The following is a 21,438-nucleotide window of genomic DNA, read 5'->3' as shown; positions in this document are numbered from 1 at the left end:
ACACTGGAGATACAGGAAAGGAGAAAAAAGGGAAGTCTTATATCGGAGGACCACTTGGTGTATGTCAGTGGGGAGCTACGCATCTGCGAGAGATGCTGACCTGCTGATTCATCTATGGAATTCAGATTTTCACTAATCTCCTGGGGCCGACAAGTGTAACTTGAAAATTAGGGCACCATGTTTTGATCAGCTACAGAATAAATAAGGAACTGAAATCAGTTGTTTGAAAGAAATATGACTACAGGGCTTGTGTTTGATCAGCAATCTGCAAATTTTTAGGTGAATGCAATTTATCTGCATAAAATTCCTTATTTGTTCTTTGTAAATATTTTTCTTAAGGAGTAGCAACATTCTTTAAAATGAGATTATCAAACTTTGGTTCGTTAGCAGTTTAACCTCTGATAATCCAAATCAGCTGTTTGTTGTCAGGTGTAGGGTTCCTTCTTGGAGACTGGAAAGTTTTGAGGGACCAAGGGAGGCTACACAGGTCCAAGAGTGGCCTATGCTCAGTATCACTCACATTTTGTTATTTCTAGGCAGAGATATTGGATATCAAGAGTGACTACTCAAATACACTTCTTCCCCCTTTCTTAAGACTTTCTTGTACTTTTCCTTGGTTTTTCTGATACTCCTTTCTTTCTTTCATTATCTCAGCTGTGCAATGTGCTGTGACTGTCCTGTGTAATCTACGCCACACTCAGGTTTGACTCATGGTAGAAAGGGGGATCTAGTTGGGACACTAAGCTAAAACATGCAAAGATATTATAGAAAAAGTTTTCTGGGCTCTGGTAAAATTTTTAATTTGAATTGGCTCAAACAACCGTATTTACAACATTTTGGAAGAGTCCAGAATTGAGAGTGTTTTCAGCCTGGGAAAAGAATGAAGAAAAAAAACCTCACAAACCTTTCTAGATTGAGTCCCAAGTGGAACCCAAGCTTCCAGGTAGACTTGGACTAGACTGAGGACACATTCTGCAGCCTTGATATTGCCATAGGAATTCATCCCTCCTTAGACTATTGCTCGCCAAATTCACTCTCACCATGTTTTGCTGTGATCGCCTAGGCTGTGGGCAATTTCAGGGTGTTACTTAGGTAGGGAAAATGGGAACCGTCACACCTGGGTTCAGTTTCAGCTTCCTTCTTTGGATTTCCTAGCATGACACATGCCGAAAGGAGACCAGGAGTGTGTGGTTTCCTGGGTGTTGGTGGGAGGCTCAGGCCACTCCCACATGGGTTTTCTTTAGAGAAGCAGCAGGTGGAAAGACAGTGTTTGCCAGTCACTCCCTCATCCAGCCTCTACCTCTACCCTGCCCTTCACAAGACAGGAAAGCCAAACGCCAACTTGGTGTGTCATTGGATATTTTCCCCTTTCCACTTTGCTCAGGGGCACAGAATGCTGATGCAGTTGGCAACGGAGCAGTAAGTGATTTATAACTAAAATGGCCCTCTCCAGTGAAAGGTCTATGAGAGATGGGAGAATTTATTTGCTGAGTTACTATGCAAATTTCACAATTAAATCTTAACTCAGCTCCTGAGGGAACATCGGGGATTACTGAAAGAAAGGGGCTTTGACTCGATTTTTAAAAAGGAAAGAGAGCAAAGAAATAGCAGAATACCGTACAGTTGCTCGCGCAGCCCTGCCAAGCCAATCTCGCAGTGGGAATCACCATGGAGAGAATCGGAAAGGACAGGGAACAGGGAAGATATAATTAGGGGAAATGCAAATAAATTCACTTTCTTATTTGTAAAATGGAATTAATGAATTAAAAAAAATACTCATCACTACAGCATGCTGTCCAGGGGGATATCTGCTTGGAGACACACAGCCAGTTGTCTGTTTTTTGTTTTGTTTTGTTTTGTTTTCCTCCCCCTGTGTCCTGCTTTCCCTTCCCTCTGTCTGCATGTCACCCAGACTCCATGGCTGTGGTGGGTTGCTCTTCTTGCGTGGCCCCCCTTTTCCCATCCCAGCCCCTCTTGACTGCTCAGGCCTTCCCAGCTAGGGCGTTTTAGTAAGAGACTTCTGTTTTGACAAGCAATCTCTTGGGTCTCTCCACTGAAAAGGCCAAAGCTCCCAGTGCAGCTAAAATCTTTGCTTTTAAACAGCTTCTTCCTTTCCTGAACAGCATGCAAATAGGAGGCGTCTCAGAGCTCATCGCTCATCCAGGTTTCCTTGTGATTTTCTCAGTCCCAAAAAACCATCACTCTGTGGAAGGCTTTAGAAGGAAGCACATTCATTCCTCATACCCTGGTCCACGGAGGACTACTGAGCTGTTCTCAGGGACCAGCTCCAAATGCATGGGGCAGCTCACCATCTTCTGCTTCACGTAGCAGCAAAAGCCCTTCTTGCTTTTCTCCATGTTCAGCTAAATATGCCAAAGGCAGCTGGCTTGTCCATGCTGGCTGATAACTAACAATGCCATGACAACAACCCTCGCTCATTAGTTCAGTGTCATCTTTAGGAGGGAAGTGAATTTCCTTTCCCAGGAAAGAGTACAGCAGCCAGCTCTGTGCGCAGGCTGGTTATTGAACAACCCACACACTGACATATAGTTAGTTCTCTGTATCTTAGAACAGTGGTCCCCAACCTTTTTGGCGCCAGGTACTGGTTTCATGAAAGACGATTTTTCCATGGACCAGGGGGTGCAGGGGTGGTAGGAGCATGGAATAATTTCGGGATTAAACTGTTCCACATCAGATCATCAGGCATTAGTTAGATTCTCCTAAGTAGCACTCAACCTAGATCCCTTGCATGGACAGTTCACAGTAGGGGTCACCCTCCTAGGAGAATCTAATGGCCTCCACTGATCTGACAGGAGGCGGAGCTCAGGTGTTAATGCTCAGGGGCCCACTGCTCACCTCCTGCTGTGCTGCCCAGTTCCTAACAGATCGTGAGATCATGGACCGGTACCAGTCCGCAGCCCCAGGGCTTGGGAACTCATGTCTTAGAGGATTAAGAAAGTGAGGTTAAAAATTCCCACTACTCCCAAGTAGCCATTTTCAGTTCCTTTCTTTGAGTGCCTTCCCTGACAGAAGTAAGTTTGCAAATCTTGGTAAAGTTTATCCAGATTGATATTGATATTATATTATTATTAATCTTATATTGAAGGGCATTAAGTCAACTGAGATTTTATTTATGGCAACAGCAACAAACTACCATCCAAAATTTTCCTCATCCCAGGGAACACAATGAGCATTCTCTTTCAATAAATACCACCTTTTTCCACCCCAGTTTTGGTACGAAAACATTTGTAACTATCCTTTAATGTAGATGAAGTCTCATTTTGTGGTTATTACTGTAAAGAAGTTGTATAGTCCAAAAAAGATATTGAACATTAAACACAGTTTTTTTGTTGCCATGTCTATGTTGTGTTTCTAGAGTTACTTTTTCAAAGTGCTTTCATAAGTATCCTATCCGATGCTTCCCATAGGCCTTGGAGGTGGATGGGACAGGCAGTCTATAAGTGTATTACTTGTAACTCATATGTGGTACGGTGTATTTTTTTATTTTAACATAATCACTTTCCTATACTACTAAATAGTTACAAAAAAGTGGCTACTAGCCCTTTCTGAGGAATGAAGGCAAATAGTGGGAAATTCAACACAAACAGAAATCAAAGACTTCCATTGCATGACGGAAGGATTCCCTATTTAATAAATGGTGCTGGGAAAACTGTCTAGCCATATGCAGAAAACTGAAAGTGGATCCCTTCCCTGCACCTTATACAAAAATTAACCCAAGACGGATTAAAAAAGACCTAAAACCATAAAAAAATCCTGGAAGAAAACCTAAGCAATACCATTCAGGACATAGGCATGGGCAAAGACTTCATGATTAAAACAACTAAAGCAATTGCAACAAAAGCCAGAATTGACAAATGGGATCTAATTAAACTAAAGAGCTTCTGCACAGCAAAATAAACTATCATCAGCGTGAATAGGCAACCTACAGAATGGAAGAAAATTTTTGCGATTTATCCATCTGACAAAGGTCTAACACCCAGAATATACAAGGAACTTAAAATTACAAGAAAGAAACAAACAACCCCATCAATAAGTGGGTGAAAGATATGAACAGACACTTCTCAAAAGGAGACATTTATGTGACCAACAAACATGAAAAAAGCTCATCATCACTGGTCATTAGAGAAATGCAAACCAAAACCACAATGAGATACCATCTCACACCAGTTAGAATGGTGATCATTAAAAGGTCTGGAAACAACAGATGATGGCAAGGATGCGGAGAAATAGGAACACTTTTACACTGTTGGTGGGAGTGTAAATTAGTTCAACCATCGTGGAAGATAGTGTGTTGATTCCTCAAGGATCTAGAATGAGAAATACCATTTGAACTAGCAATCCCATTACTGAGTACGTACCCAAAGGATTATAAATCATTCTACTATAAAGACACATGCACACGTATGTTTATTGCAGCACTATTTACAGTAGCAAAGACTTGGAACCCACCCAAATGCCCATCAATGATAGACTGGATAAGGAAAACATGGCACATATGACACCATGGAATACTATGCATCCATAAAAAGAATGAATTCATGTCCTTTGCAGGGACATGGATGAAGCTGGAAACCATCATTCTCAGCAAACTAACACGGGAACAGAAAACCAAACACTGCATGTTCTCAATCATAAGTGAGAGTTGAATAATGAGAACACATGGATACAGGGAGGGGAACATCATATACCAGGGCCTGTCAGGGGTTGGGGGACAAAGGGAGGGAGAGCATTAGGACAAATACCTAATGCATGTGGGGCTTAAAACCTAGATGATGGGTTGATGGGTGCAGCTAAGTACCATGGCACAATGGCACAGGTATACCTATGTAACAAACCTGTACGTTCTGCACATGTATTCCAGAACTTAAAGTATAATAATAATAATAATAATAATAATAAAAGACTTTCGTTGCACAAAGAGACCTAAGACCTTTATATGCTTGGGTGCAATATGATGCACCAATCCCCTGTCCACACCACCTATTCATGGTGCGGTGGAACTCTGCCCCCACTTCCTAAACACTTTCAATAACAGAGAACTAGAAAGTTCTCTAGTTCTTTCTAGTCTTGTGAAACACACTGGATGATTGCATAATTATTTCTTAGATTGAACCTCCTTATAACTTCTGCTCATTGGTCCTCCTTATTCCTCTGTTTTATCTCACACAAAGAGACCAATCCCTTATTTTATTTATTCAACCAATATTTATTTTACACACACTAGATGCCAGGCATTGCTCTAGAAGCTGGGTATGCAGTTTCTAGAACTGACAAAAATCCCTGTGTTCAGGAGACATAATCCAATGGAGGAAGGTGGAGGAAGAGGGGTAACACAACAAGAAACAAATGTAAGAAGATAAAAATTATAATTCTATTGAGAAAAATATAACAAGGAAGGGGACTGGCAATACTGGGTTCAAGTTTAAAGAGTGTGCTGAGAAGATGACATCTGAGCAAAACCTGGGAATAAGAGATTGAGCCAGCCATGTAGATACCTTGTTGAATCCCATTTCAGCAGGGGGGAAGCCAGAGCAAAATCTTTGAGGAAATAATACATCTGCCATGTGTGACAGAGGACAAGTGGCAGGCAGGGCAGCAGGGGTGGTGTGAGCCAGAGGAAGAGGTATAGAAGGAGATTCTGGGGAGGAAACTCAGGTTGTTTGGGGCAGGTGGGCTATGCAGGTTCTGTGCACCTCCGGCTCTCACCTGGAGTTGGATGGGAAGCCACTGGAGTGCTGTGGAGAAGTAGCATGATGTGACTTATGGCTTAAAAGGAGCACTTTGACTCTTGGGTTTAGAATACATGTGAATGAAGAAAGTGGGTCCAGCAAAAGTCAAGAAAGGAGACATCTTTAGAGGGTATTAGAGTAACCCAGTGACTTGGGAGCAGTGGGATGTTGACAAATTTTGATACATTCTGAAGACAGAGCCATAAGGATGTGGGGTCAGACAAAAAGAAGAGTTAAGGATAACTTTTGGGGTTTTAGACTGAGTCAATGAAAGGATGGTGCCACCTATTCACATACCTGGTAAGCACTGTGGGTGAAGAAAATTATGGGAAAATAATCAGGAATTTAGTTCTGGGCATGCTAGATGTGAAATCTCTAACTCATCATATTTGAAATACTTGAAGACAATGGCAATGCCAAGATAAGAATCAAGTGTAGTCAGTTCTGCTATAACAGACATATGTGTCCCCCAAAAATCATTGTGCCATAAACAATTGCACAATAAAATCCACAAAGCTTATGGAAAAAGTAGGGTTGGGACATAATACTCAAAAACTTTTTCAATGATATGTCAAAAATAAAAGTACAGTTTCATACATGTTTCATGCTCATAGAATACATAGATACAATAAATATAGCACCTTTCCCAGAAAAAAAAAAAAACCCAACTGGAAGATTGCTTGTGGAATCGGGCTTTAGAAGAACTGCACTGTGTTGAGTTATGGGGAAGTGGTTGAAGGAGAGCTATCTGAAATTAGGTGGAAAGTTGTAGAAGCAATGTGGATAGGTGTGGTTCGTTGTTCTTCGTTCAGTGTTAGTACTGAACGTCACAGTAGAGCCATCTTTTGCATGCTGAAATCCTGGAGCATATTTTTCCACCATTGAGTTGAAAGTCCTTCAAGGCATGCATTTAAAGGGATATCTGTTTCATCAAAACTAGGAATGTGATGCAGCTTATAGCCTTCTTCTTTAATTAACTTCTGGATCACTGCTGGAAATTCCTTCATGGATTTGAAATCATAGGAATGTTTTTGAAACCACTAAACAGCCACTACTGACATCAAAAGGAGCCACTTTTGGATTTGGCGATTTCTATGAAAGATCTTTGAATAGGGATAGTGCTTTCTTTTTTGCAGGCACTGCTTGGCGTTTTGAGCCAGGACATACAGAACGTTTAGGATGCTCAATGAGTGTGTGGTTTTTGTTCTGCTTTGCTTTTGTGTTTTGTTTTAATGAAAAAGCTCACAAACATGAGAGAATTACAGAACGTAAACAGGAGGCTAACAATGAGAACACATAGACACAGGGAGGGGAACAACACACACCGGGGCCTGTCGAAAGGTTGAGGATGAGAGAAGGGAGAGCATTAGGACAAATACCTAGTGTATGCAGGGCTTAAACCCTAGATTATGAGTTAATAGGTGCAGCAAGCAACCATGACACATATATACCTGTGTAACAAACCTGCACGTTCTGCACATGTATTCCAGAACTTAAAATAAAATAGAAATCCTAGGCTTGTGGAATCACACACACTGTAAGCCAGAGTGGCTGATAGATGGTGGAGCTGTGTGCATGTGTGTTTCTATGCAGCTCAGTTCCGCTGCATGCAGTTTGCTGTTTCTCAGGGACAAAATTGAGCATCAGCAAATGCAAAATTCACATTATGCTTGAATTGTTCCCTAGTTTATCCATTGCACTGGAACAAATGCACAATTTCAGAACAAGTGTTATGGAAGACTTAACTATACAATAGCAACATAAGAAAAATTTTAAATACTGAACATTTAAATTGTGTAGAAAGCAAACTTAGTGTTTTTAATCTCCGGTATAAGCTTGTTGTAGAGGAGAGGCATCCGTGGTTTAAAGCCAAAGGTAGCTTCAGTGGGACATCAGTCTGTGGGAATAGAGATTAGCGAGAAATCTGCATTCAACAAGGCATGGTACAAGAGTTCCAGTAACTCCCAGTCTCGAAAAGGACATTCCCTGGAACAGAGTCCTGGGCAGCTAAGAAAGCTCCCCTTTCCAAAGCATCTCCCATGGCCTCCTGGCTCAGCAGGGCTGAGGAGGGGGGATCGCTTAGTGATTGCTTGCCCTGTACAGAGCTTTACCTTGACCCTAACTGGGCACATTATCATGGGCCCAGAGGCCCAGCACTTAAATGAAAAGTGGCTCAGCTCACAAGGAGCCTGGGCCTCAGCAAAGCAGAATCACATATCAAAATGAAAACTTGGTACCATATGTCTTTAAACCCATGACGGTTACTGCTGATATGATACTGCAGGGGAAAATGACTTAGATTTCTGTTGGGTAGATGGATTTTTAGGGTCTCTCTGTGCAATTTTCTTTAACATAGTGGGGTCTTTGTCACTGTAATGAAAACTGCCTTCAGCTGAAAGGAAAAGAGAGAGGAAGAGAGAGAAACAATAGAAGCCTAGAAGCAGAATTTTCCAAATAAATTAAACAACTTTTGAGACATAAGATTTATATTAGAAACACTGATAAAACCTTATCCTTGAAGGTGTGAAGATCTAGGCTCTTAAAATTAATGTAAATAGCAGTATAACTGCTGCAGGCATCCACTGAGATCTTGGAATGTATGAAAAGACATGTCTCAAAAGAGGGACACAAAAGAAAGGGTCACATCTCATCAAGAGTGTTTGCAAAGTCTTGGGGAAATTTGTGCAGCTTTGAATAATAACACCTTTCACTCTTACTTCTTCATAGATAGCATATAAAATGAAGCAAAAAGAAAAGAATAAACAGAGATCATTTTGTGCTTGTTCATTTCCATGAGCAAATGTGGATGTCTCAGTGTGTGTGAACACTGAGTTCTGTGGGTTAGCCTAAGCCTAGGGCTCAAAACCAAGAGGTCTGAGACCTACTCTTAGCCAGTCATAGACATGACCTTTGCTGGGCCTCCTACCTGTAAATATAAAGCCATTTACCTTTCAGATGTAGTGGTAAGATTAGATGAATTGATGCATAGGAAAATATTTTTGAAGTAATAATATGCTGATTGAAGATTATTATTAACGTGGGAACAGGGAAGGAGGGAAAATGGTGAAGGAAAGAGGAAAACTGAGTTCACCCAGCTCCCGTGGGAAACGTGTTTTGCTAGTGGGGGGACTAGGGCGGCAGGGTATGTGAGTAGCAGAGAAAGACAGCGTGCACATGTTCAAGTGCTTGTAAATGCAAGGGGGACAGCCCTTTATTAGGCAGGAGATATGCTGAGTTTCAGGTTTATATTACCAGGAGACTTGGAAAAGTTGAAACTCAGCCTAACTAGGGCTGCCAATGGCCTCTAATGAAAATTTCCATTTGGAGAGACTAGATGTTGACTTGGCATGACACCAAACAAGCAGCCTGCTGCAGAATTTTACACCAATTGTATTTCTCCTAATTAAACCCTGTCTGACCTCAGCATTAAGAAACAATTTGTTTCAGGATATAACCAGCACACATAAGCAATTACATTCTGTTTGCCCCATTAGCATTATTTGGCTCCTTTGCTATCCAGGGCTGCTACTGCAGCAAAAGCCGTCCATGAGCCAGAGCTATAAAAAGCCTGGAGCGCTCAGAGGCTTTTTCCACCCCCCATATGAAGAACTAAGAATATCATCATATTTCAGCCAAGCCAAAGATTCTGGGAACAGTGTGCTTCTGTGTTTATTATAAGGGAGTGTCTATATATATATGAATATTTCTTATGAGTCAAAAAAAACTCTACTTATAAAAAACCTGAAGAAACTATAATAATCTAGGTTTATAATAATCTAAGCTTATCTGATATGTTACGTTTCATGTTCCTATTCAGCCATACCCCTTATACTTTTACTTTTTTGTAGCTCTCGGACTTGAATTTTGGATTTTAAAAGGAGCGCACATTGGGTCCTGCAAAGTTTTTGGGATGGGGGCATATGTTCTTTTATAAAAGAGACATCATATCCATATAACAGGGAGAGAAATGAGGGAAAGACCTTCAAACCTGACAGCTGTCCCCAGACCCACTGGTAAAGTTCATTTCAGTGGTAGGAGCTCTGGAGCTGGGGCCAAGAAGGGAGCTTGGTCCTCCAGGCCCTGCCACTTTCATCCACTGTATCTCAAGCTCATCCCCTACCTCTGAGTCTCTGTTTCTTCTTTTATAAAATGAAACAGATGGGGCCGGGCATGGTGGCTCATGCCTATAATCCCAGCACTTTGGGAGGCAGAGGTGGGTGGATCATGAGGTCAGGAGATCGAGACCATCCTGGCCAACATGGTGAAACCCCATCTTTACTAAAAATACAAAAATTAGCTGGGCATGGTGGTGCACGCTTGCAATTCCAGTTACTTGGGAGGCTGAGGCAGCAGAATCACTTGAACCCGGGAGGTGGAGGTTGCAGTGAGTTGAGATCGTGCCACTGTGTTCCAGCCTGGCGACAAAGCGAGACTCTGTCTTAAAAAAAAAAAGAAAAGAAAAGAAAAAGAAAAAGAAAAAGAAAAAGAAAAAGAAAAGAAACAGATGATACCTGAGGTATTTCTTTGGTGAGGTTATTGTTGAGATTAGTTGAATCCTAGGTCGTGTTTATCCTTGGCCCATGAAAGTCACAGAGCATTGGCTGACTATTAGAATATTCTTTCTTCTAACTTCCTTCTGAACTTTTTGTTGCAAACTTCTGTTCTTCTGCCATCCTTGATTTGGGAGCTGAAGTGGGGCAATTAGGAAGGAGGTTACAATGTATTCCATGTAAGAAGGTGACAGAAATGAGAAAATAATTCCATGTAATCTATTGGAGGAAGCAAAAGAGTGGATGTTTGTTCTGTTTTTGTCTAATTTTGACCTCTAGTGCCTTGGAAAAAAATTTACCATTGGTTTCTCTCCTTTATTTTTTCTACCTGTAAAATGGGGATAAATCCATCTCCCTTCTTTATATTTCACAGAGATATGGCAGAGTTGAGCCAGGTCACCAATTAAGGGCTTTAAGCATCCCCCAACGCAGGTGCTGTTGAACGTAATCTAATTCACTTCTGTGTGCTATCACCAGGTGTGTCAGGACAGGATTGTGACATGCACTCTTTAGAGCAGTTTCTCTCTGTGAATCAAGAGCACCTTCTGTTGGCAGCTGAGTCTCATGAACCTTAGAAATAAAGGTACATTTCAGCATTGAATCAAACTTACAGAAGACTGAGAATAAAGAATCAGTGCCTATTGACCTTCCTAAGCCATAAGGACGAATGTCTGTCCCTTTCTCCTGGCAGGGTTGAAGCCCACTGTCACAATGTGGCCTCATCACAATGGTCTTTACTAGTCCTTAGAAGGGCATGGTGTCAAGGTGGTGCACGCCTACACACACACACTACAGATGTGTGTTCACAAATGCACACGTGTAACAGATACACTCATTTTGAGGTATAGGGTCTGGAATGTAGGGAAATAAGAACTGTACTTTGAAATGGAAATCTTGTATGTGAGCTCCATCTCAGACATTTACTAGCCAAAAGGCTTGGGCAAATCCTTTATTGTCACCTGGTACCAACCTATGCACATTTGATTTTGCAGATATCATTGTCTGCATTTTGTTTTTATCTTACATATTTCTCGTAAGTCAAAGGTACTGACATACCTGCTTGTATTAAACAGTTGGTACATCAGTGATTCTAAAACTTTAGGAATCCTCTGAAGCATTTATGAAAGTGAAGATTCCCAGATTCCCTTAGAGATTTTCACAGTCCAGAAATTTGCATTCTGAAGATTCAATCCTAGTGAATTTGATGTAATCGAGCTACTTCTAAAATACACCTGATGAACATATAAGGCACACAGAACACTGCTGGGCACATAGTAAGCATGCAGTATATATTTATTGACTCCGTGCATAAATGGCGGCCTAGTCTATCCATATCAAGAAAGACTACCTGCCCAGTAGGACTTATAAAAGCTTACTTGTTGGGGTAACTCTTTATCTAAATTTCAAGGTGTCCATTTTCTGTTAGGAGGGGAGGGAAGGTGAAATTGCTAAGAATCAGGGTGGAAAGCCCTGGAACCTCAAAGAAAACCCATGACAAGAAGATCCTCTGACAAGCTTTAGGGGAAGCATCCACTTCGTGAAACACATTTCCTGCTCTCCATGTGCTTTTCTTGGTTCTGGTTGTGACTTCACATTCGCAACTCCGAGGTTGATGTTTACCCCCTCCTGTTCTTGGCATCTACAACTATAATCGATCTTACTTTTCTCCTTTGTTTCTGCAGTTCCTTGCCATTCACTTCTTTTTCTAACATCTCATTAATATTGATCTGGTTTTGCCATAAACTACTTAATGACTACTGAATTAACTAGCTATCTAGATAGAGTTGACAGTAAAAAACAGGATGCTCAGTTAAATATGAATTTCAGATAAACCAGTTTTCCTTGTAGTATAAGTACCCCCTAAATATTGCACGGGACTTATTTATTATATTTATTAAGGCAATTATTTTTGGTTCATCTGAAATTTGAATGTAACTTGCTGTCCTGTGTTTTTATTTGCTAGATCTGGTAGACCTACCTCTGGGCAATCTTGCTTTGCACCTCTGGTTCTTTTAACCCCTTATTCCTGGTTCTTCAAGTTAGCTGAGCCTACTGGTGACTTATTTTGCCTTATCTTTTGATATCTGTGTCTGCCGTAAGTTTTCATCTTTGTATGTTTCTAGTCTTTCAATTTGCATATTCCTACTGCAAACTGAAATAGAAATTTCTTATTGCTTTTCTGGGTTTTAATCCATGATTTCTCCCTAACCAGTAATGCCTGGACTGGAGACTGTTCCAGGTCCATTTCTGGTTTAACACTGTCTCTAAAATATACTAGGGTGCTCTGGTGCAGGTTTCCTCCCTCTGACTTCTACCTGTCTCTTAGTTCTAGAAAAACACAGAAGGAGGTTCTCTAGTTGCAAAACTCTAGTTGCAAAAGGGTATGAAAGTTACAATGGTACAGTACTCAATAGGATTATGGCTTAGTGATGGCTACTCCTAACCAGGAGGGCTCACAAATACACACAGGGATGCCCGTCCTTCAGTTCTGTTTCTTACGTCTTGGACATCAGGAAAGGAGAACATGGACATCAGTGGAAGATCTTTTTCAAAATCTCGCAGATGTCTCTTTTCCGCTTTTTGAATTTTTATTCTTCTGACTCTTGCCATCTATCTTATTTTTTTCATCTCATCACAGTCTCTATCATTTCACATTTTCTTTATTCATTTTTAATATGTCCCATGCATGTGATCCGTATAAGACTTGGTAATTTGTTATATATTTTCATGCTGTCAGAGACTATTCTGTTTTTAAATAATGATAATAGCCAATATTTTTTCAGTATATTCTACATGCAACCACCATGCCAAGCATTATATTATCTACATTATTGCATTCTGGTCTTGTAACATTTTTATCTTTAAGATACAGCAAAAGAAAGGCAGATCCATAAAAGTTAAATTATTTGTGCCAATTGACATAGTTTGGTGAAGCCAAAATTTGAACCCAGCTCTGACTGATATCACAGTTCTGCTTTTAACATTATTATATACTTTCCTCCATGTGACATACACGATTCTAAGAGGAGCTATCCTCCTTCATAGTTGGGGTTATAAAAAAAAATATCAACTGTAGTCTGGGTTTGGAAATCCAAACTAGAGAAACCCATAGTGAGCTTCTTCCCTTCCTTGATTTCTGCCATAAAGCTTTCCCTGCCACGCTTTTTTGGCCCTATGATCTCTGCCTAGCACCATTCCTGCAATCCCTCACTTGTACCTACACGTGGGATGGTATCAACTGCTGTCACAATCATTGCTGGATATTTTTTATTAGGTGTAACTGAAATAAGCTCCCCTCCAAAAAAAGGATTTTCCCCTCAGTTATGGGACTTATAAAATTCTTGAGGATGAGATCTAAATTTGGAGCAGTGAACCTGCTGAGAGAGCTCACATAAGTCTGGAATATTTGTAAGGTAATGGGATTTTATTGTAATTCTACCAAAGTAAAACAAAACAAAACAAAACAAAGCTTTTCCCTGTTTCATAAGCACTACTTCTGGAAGAAATTAACCCTAGATCTATCCTGATGGGAAGCATGATAAGGGTGGGGATGGGCTAGAGTTGCATTTACCAAATTACTGTCCTAGCCCAAATCTGTTTGCATTTGCCCTATCTCTGCTCAGAGGGTTATCCTACTTCCAAGAAGCTGTGTGATTTGTTGACTTTGCTTGAATCAAGGAAGGGTGGGGAATGTCTAAAGTCACAAGGGCATTTTATTTTTACTACTAAAAATTTCTCAGTGAAAAATCCTGCTATAGACTTGCATGCTGGAAAATAATGCTGAAACAATCTTGCATATTTTCCAGGGAGCATCTTTATATTTGGGGTTCTCACTGTCTCAAAACTGAGGTACTTATTACTCTCAAGGAACAGTGCAGCATGTACTTTTAAAATGCCCTTTAGGACTTGCCTTTCTGGGTAGCTCCAGATTTAGTTGTCAAAGCCCAGCATGAAGAGCATGTGTGATTTGTAAAAACCAAGGTGCAGAAAGCTTTTAGGAAGCAATAGTGTTTGCTTATTAAACACACACACAAGTGCATATGCACACACACACACTCTCTCTCTCCTTCTCCCTTTCTTTCTCAAGATGTGGGTATAGCCATGCATCCCTTTTAGTTGTACTGTGTGAGCATCTCACCCTGAGGACAGGTCTGCGATTTGCAAACAAAGTCTCTAATGGCTTCTCTGGCATTTGAACTCATGATCCGAATTTGCTTGAAATTGCCAGGATGTCCAGATTCCTATGATTAGATCCTCCCTAGTGATACAGCAGAAGGTGAAAGCCAGGCTTTGAGTGATACATGGAAAGATCCATCACTTTTTAAGTGCTGTTATCCTCACCCAGACATTTTAACTATTTTTCTAGTTCATCGTGGACATAGCTCTTGGGGGATGAAGAACTAGGCAGGAGTTCACCTGGGAAAAGTCATGATCCAGTTAGGTATTTAGAAGAAAGAAATATACCCAGTTAGGATCTGAGGAGGAAGAGTTTTGTGTAAAAACCACAGGGTGGGACCTGACACATGGTAATTGCAGGAGGCAGAAAAACACTGGTCAAGGGCAGTGGCTCTGGGCATGTGCTACCTAGATTTGAATTATGGTTCTACCACTTACTATATATACATCTAGACTTCACACTAAACGCCTCTGTGACCTTTAAAATAAGGATATTTGTATTATCCAAGTAGTGGTTGGTGCCAGGATTAGATGAGATAATCATGTAAAGTGCTTAGCAGAGGGCCTGGGACATGCTAAGTGATGAAAATAATGGAGATTATATTAGTCTTCTATTGCTGTGTAAGAAATTACCGCAACTGTGGCAGCTTAAAGCAACACGAATGTATTACTTACAGTTCTGTGGGTCACACATCTGGCATGGCTCACCTAGGTTCTCTGCTCTGGGTCTCTCAAGGCCAATATCAAGATGTTGGCTAGGCTGAGTTCTTATCTGGAGCCTCTCGGGAATAATCTGCTTCTTAGCTCATTCAGGCTGTTGGCTAACTTTAGTTCCCTGCAGCCGTAGGACTGACACCCTTGTTTCCTTGCCTGCTATGAGCTGGAGTCTTCCGTCAGCTCAAGGACACTGCATTCCTTCTTGTGGGTGAGTCCATCTTCAAGTCAGCAATGGTGTGTTCAATCTCTCTTGTGCTTTGAACTTCTTTGACTTCCTCACCAGCTAGTAGCCAGAGAAAATGCTCTGATTCTAAAGGATACACCAGCTTAGGTCAGGCTCACCCAGGTAATCTCTGAATCTTAACGCCAACTGACTTGGGCTTTAACTACATCTTCAAAACTTCTTCCCAGAAGAGCCTTGATTAGTGTCTGACTGAATAACCAGAGGACAGGAATCTTGGAGGAGGGCTTCTGCAGAATTCTGCCTGCTGCTGTGATGATGAGGGTGAGGACTGAAGCCTTTGACTATTCTTTCCATACAGGAAGATACTAGAGTTAAGTTGGGAGGTAGACAGGGGAAACTGCCTAATTGTTCTGTGTCAGAAAGCAGAATTCATTCCTTTGCCGCTGAGAAGTCAGGAAAGAGATATAAAATGAGAAATGGAGAGAAGGGAGAGAGGAGGTAAGAGCTTAGCCACGTGGCAGGGAAACTGAGCAGCTGGACTTTCTTTTGCTTATCTTCTCAGACCTCCCCGTAGCACTGCATGTGAGTAGCTTTCTGTGAAAATTAGGGAAACTTGAACTCGAGGGCTGTATAGATGTGGCCTGAAGAGAAAAGAATGAGATGATCCATACACCACACACATTTAGTCAGTGGAAGAAGAAGGAGCTGAGAGCCAGAGGAGCCCTGGGAATTTGTGGAATTTTAAAGTGGGCATTGCGCTGTGCACAAATTTAGAGTAAGAGTTTGCTGCAGTCTTCCTTCATCTTAAAAGGGACAGTAGTTGCAAAATAATATTTCACTTACATGTAAAATATACACTGCTACTGGATACCTAGAAGTCATCTGGCCTAGGTACCTATGGTCTGGGACTGGGTAATGCAGGTATTTCTTCCTCCATTTAACATAATTCCCCATCATCAATCCATCTGCTCAGTCACTCAACATAATGGTGATACATACAAGGCATTCTTTTGGGTATTGAAGATTGAGGGACTAACAAACTTGCTGGCATCCTGGAACTTATGATCTATTGAAAGATACAGATAAAAAAAAGAAAGATACAGATGATTTATAAATAAATACAAAGTAATCTAATTTTGGCTAGTTAAAATTGCAAAGAAGAAGGAGAAGAAGAAGAAGAAGGAGAAGGAGAAGGAGAAGGAGAAGGAGAAGAAGAAGAAAAGAAGGAGAAGAAGAAGGAGAAGGAGAAGGAGAAGGAGAAGGAGAAGAAGAAGAAGAAGAAGGAGAAGGAGAAGGAGAAGGAGAAGAAGAAGAAGAAGAAGAGGAAGAAGAAAGAGGAGGAGAGAAAGCAGGGTAAGGAAGAGAGGCTGACACATGCTACTTTAGATGAGGTCAGAGAAAGTGTCACTCAGAAGTGATAATAGAACCACTCCTGCCTGAAGTCAGGAAAGATGGAGAGATTAGCTGTGACTGAGTGCAGAGTGAGTCCTGGCCCCAGAAAGAAGGTGAGCAGAGGGGAGCTCCAGACAATTTTGTGACTTGTATTATTTCCCTTCTTGCTACGTCAGCTTTGAAATTGCTTAGATTGCTTAGGTAAATGCTTTAAGGACCCTTAATTATGAATAAAAACATGTTCTAAATACGTGCATAGAAAAAAGCTTACAACTGCTGTGATTTCCAAGTATGGCCAGCATTGCCTGGGGGATCAGAGCGGGCAGCGTCTGAAGTATGCTCTGCGTCATTTTCCAAAAAGCCCTCTCACCTAAATTGTTTGCAGCCTGAGTTTAGGCCCTATTCACTAATATTATCAAAAGGGGATTGATTGTATCAGTTAAGCCTAGCCGTTCCTCAACCCTGGCCAAGCCTTTCTTCCTCTACTGTTTTAGAACAAGGTAGGGTAGCTTTTCCTTCACATAAATGAAATCACAGACCATAATGTGAATGCTGTGAATGCGGGATTAGTGTGAAATGCTAGAAGAAACAAAAATGAGACAAATGTGAAGATCTGTGTCCACTTCTCAACAGCATGTATCAATTGCACGGTGATTAGAGAAGGTATCCAGAAGGTGAAGCATGATGCTTTATTTGGAAAGCATTTAAGGACATGAAATGTTCTCTCTAGAGGGGAGTAAATCAAGGCAAATATGGCACTTAGCATAGTTCCAATCCTAGATTCAAACTCCTCGCTGGGACCAGGCACGGTGGCTCACACCTGTAATCCCAGCAATTTGGGAGGGCAAGGCAGTCAGATCACAAGGTCAAGAGATCTAGACTATCCCGGCCAACATGGGGAAACCCCATCTCTACTAAAAGTACAAAAAAATTAGCCAGGCGTGGTGGCACACACCTGTAGTCCCAGCTACTCGGGAGTCTGAGGTGGGAGAATTGCTTGAATCTGTGAGGCAGAGGTTGCAGTGAGCCGAGATTGTGCCCCTGCATTCCAGCCTGGCGACAGAGTGAGACTCTGTCTCAAAACAAAACAAAACAAAACAACAACAAACAAACAAAAAATTCCTCCCTCGATTCTGAATTTCTTGAGGAGAGGGACACAACCATCACGTCCCCAGCACCCAGCCCAGGCCTGGCATATTGGAAGCACTTAATGGATATTTTTGGAATGCATGAATGGTGAGCAAACATAAAATGTGTACTTCTTTTGGTGGAGGAGCTATTTTTGTGAGAATAAGAGTAAATACTTGTCTACTACTCCAGAAGAGAGACTGAAATGATGATAACGCTGGCAGAAGAACTCAGTTCCCAGAAGGGAGAATCTTACAATCATTCGGACTGTTAAATAAAGGGACACCACTGCCTTAAGAGAAGGTGGACTTCCAGGTGTGGAGAGCATTCAAAGAAAGGATGCTTCCCCTCTTTGCCCCTGTTTGATCAGTTGTGTAACAGAGGACATTCCTCCATGGAATAGGGAATTTTTCATGAGACATTCAGGACCACTTTAACTGTAAGAGCCCCAGATTCTAAACGTTGGAGGTGGGCAGTATGTATTCTGGGAAGCGGGAAATTCCCCAAGGTGTGGGCTGGAGCTATTACAATTGTGGAGTTGATGAGAGACTCTAATTAAGTGAGGACAGATCATGCAGCCATCTGATACCCAAGTAATTCATACTCCCCTCATTCCTTTCTGGAATCCCTTGATAGCACTTCCTTGACATGATTTCTGTTCTTGAGGTCCCAAAGTATGGTCCACTAAAATGAGAATGTGCCAGAATGTGGTTGTTAGTCCTGGCGGGAATCTCCTGTCCTACTGAAGGATAGTGGGCATTTCCTCTCCCTCTTCCTGCTCATGGTCTGTAAGGGAAGAACTAATGAAATGAGTTTGGGGGCAGATGAATACCCCTGAGGTGCACTGGCCCTATCCTTTCCCTTATACCATTTGCCTTTAACTCTCTCTTGAACAACTGTTCGGTAAAGTTAATAGCTGCAAGCTCTTCAGGGGAAGGTTTGCTAAAATCATGTCCAAGAAAATAAATATAATGAATGAACAATCTCTGGAGAAAGCCTTGACATTAAAAAAAAATGTAAATTAGTCTCACAAGGATTCGCTATGAAATAGGCAAAGTGCATTAGTACAAATGAGATATTTTTACAGCGATTATAGGAGCCATCTCCTGGGGACCACACCTGAACTCTTAAAGGCTGAACCAAAAACCAGTTGTGTACCCAGGAATCTAGCGTGACAGATTTGAATGTATTCCACTAATAACTCTCCTCACCCCATGCCTGCATTTCAGTGCACGGTTCCCCTGTTGCTCAATGAGCTTTGATACAAGGATGCTGGAGCATGGCTTTGAACTCCTCTGAACCCAATTATACCCAGCCATTTGGAAGTGCCATGGTGAGATGATGGTAGAACAGTGCTCTCTGAACTAGCATACAGAGAGTTCACGAAGGAGCTGACTGTGGCGCGCGTGGCAGCCAATTCATACATAGAAGTGGGCTGCCAGTGGCACCGCTGCCTGCCAGCCTGAAGCGAGCATGGAGAATATAAAAGGGAAATTCAATTAGTTAACCAAAAACGGATTGAGCAAAGTGAAGGGGCAGCTGGTGGCAGCTTCCAGGCTTTGATTTGCAAGAGAGATGTCTTGCTCCAGCACGGGCTCCTTGCACTGGGTGAATGTGTCAAAGGAGAGAGCTTCCTCGCAGTGAGGGGGAGGCATTTCCCCTCCCCGGAGTAATTCCCTGCTCTTCAATCATAATGGAAGTCCCTTCTCCAGGTGGAAGTCCCAGGCTTTTTCTCTCCAAATCAGCTTGGGACTAATCAAGACGGCCCCAATAGAAAAGAAAAAAAAAAAAGAGGGCTCAGCGGGCAGGCTATTGTTCTTTCCCCATAGGGTGGGAGGCTGACGCACTTTCTTATCAGACAACATGTACAGTACTCAGGATTTTAAAAAAAAGGAGGCTTTTGTGACCAGGCTCTAAGGAAAGGAGCTGCATTTTATTTCTATCATAAATCTGTTTTGTTTTATGGCCTGACCATAAAACCTTAAAATGACATTTTAAATCTGGACTCTCTAACATGGATCCGTTTTCGTGGATTGCAGCCAACGTGACCTGCAGGCCCCTGATGTGGGGTTGCCATTCACACTTGTCATCTTTAAAGTTTGGAGAGGTCACAAGGTGAGGAGCTAGAATGGTTAATTTCTCAACTTTGCTGGAGGTCAGAAATCACCAAACCTTTACAACGCAGCAGTCCATTTTGTTAGGCTCATTGACTTTTCAAGCAGTGGGTCGGCCAATGGTTCCCCTTAAGCATCCAAAATATGTTACTAAAGGAGGTTTTGGTGTTTAGATGGAGTGAGATGAACAGGTACGTGAAGTGACCCTTCCCAGCATCTGGCAGGACAGATGTGCTGTTGCCTGAGGACATCTTGCATCTGACATGGTGGGGCGGTGGGTCCTGCCCCAGGCTGCCTCTGGGTCACATGGGAGCCAGGGATTAAATAAATGCCCCTGGCCCGGTGTGGTGGCTCACGCCTGTAATCCCAGCACTTTGGGAGGCTAAGGTGGGTGGATCACCTGAAGTCAGGAGTTCGAGACCAACCAGGCCAACATAGTGAAACCCGTTATCTACTAAAAACACAAAAAATAGTTGGGCATGGTGGTGTGCACCTTGTAGTCCCAGCTACTCTGGAAGCTGAGACAGGAGAATCACTTGAACCCAGGAGGTGGAGGTTGCAGTTAGCCGAGGTGGCAACACCCACCGCACTCCAGCCTGGTCAACAAAGCCAGACTCCGTCTCAAAAAAAATAAAGAAAAATGCCCCCACCTCTACCATTCTCTGTCATCTCAGACAGGGGGCCCCTAACCCACACCTCCTCAGCATCCCGTCTTTTGCCAAGACCACCCTGCTGCCTGGCCTCTCTGCTCTGCATCCCACCTATTAGTTTTGTCAACCTTCCTCTTCCTGATTTTGTGTCAAACCAAAAGAAAACTCTTTCGTTTTTGAACTTTGGGAGGACAGAGGTACCCATCCCTCCAGGAGCCACCAGAACCTTGCTAAGTTTTGTGCAAATAAGAATTTCTCATCTCCTTTTTGGCCTTTTATCCCCTTCTACTCCCAGTCCAAGCTTTCCTTAATAGATCTAAACTCCCCAAATCACAGCCTGAGTAGGAGATTTCCTTGTGGGTACTTTCAATTTCTGTTTTTAGCCTTTCAGTAAGAAGTTGTTAACTACCTTGGTAGTTCAGAAAGGCTAGGCTCAGAACACAAAGAGTTTTTGGTACAGCAGTGGAAAAAATACCTCTGATTTATTTCTGCCTAGGTTAAAATAAAACACAAATTAATATATGGAATGACATTTTCTGCCACACCGGTGTCAGTGTTCATTGAGAACATGGATCACAGCAAACATCCTAGGTGCTTCCTCCCCCTCCCTTCCAATATATGAGAAGCAGCCTCATTCTTTTACTTTTCCAGTGGCTCTCACATGTTTGCTGTAAGATGATGAAAACCTTCCTTTCATCCAGCCTGTTTCTGGCCCTCTGTTCCTCTTTGTGCTTTGGTAAAGCTTCCTAATTGGGCTCCCTACCTGTGGTCTTTCTC

Source organism: Colobus angolensis, unplaced genomic scaffold (genome assembly GCF_000951035.1).
Source record: "Colobus angolensis palliatus isolate OR3802 unplaced genomic scaffold, Cang.pa_1.0 Scaffold35, whole genome shotgun sequence".
NCBI classification, from domain to species: domain Eukaryota; kingdom Metazoa; phylum Chordata; class Mammalia; order Primates; family Cercopithecidae; genus Colobus; species Colobus angolensis.
This window is presented reverse-complemented; position numbering follows the sequence as displayed.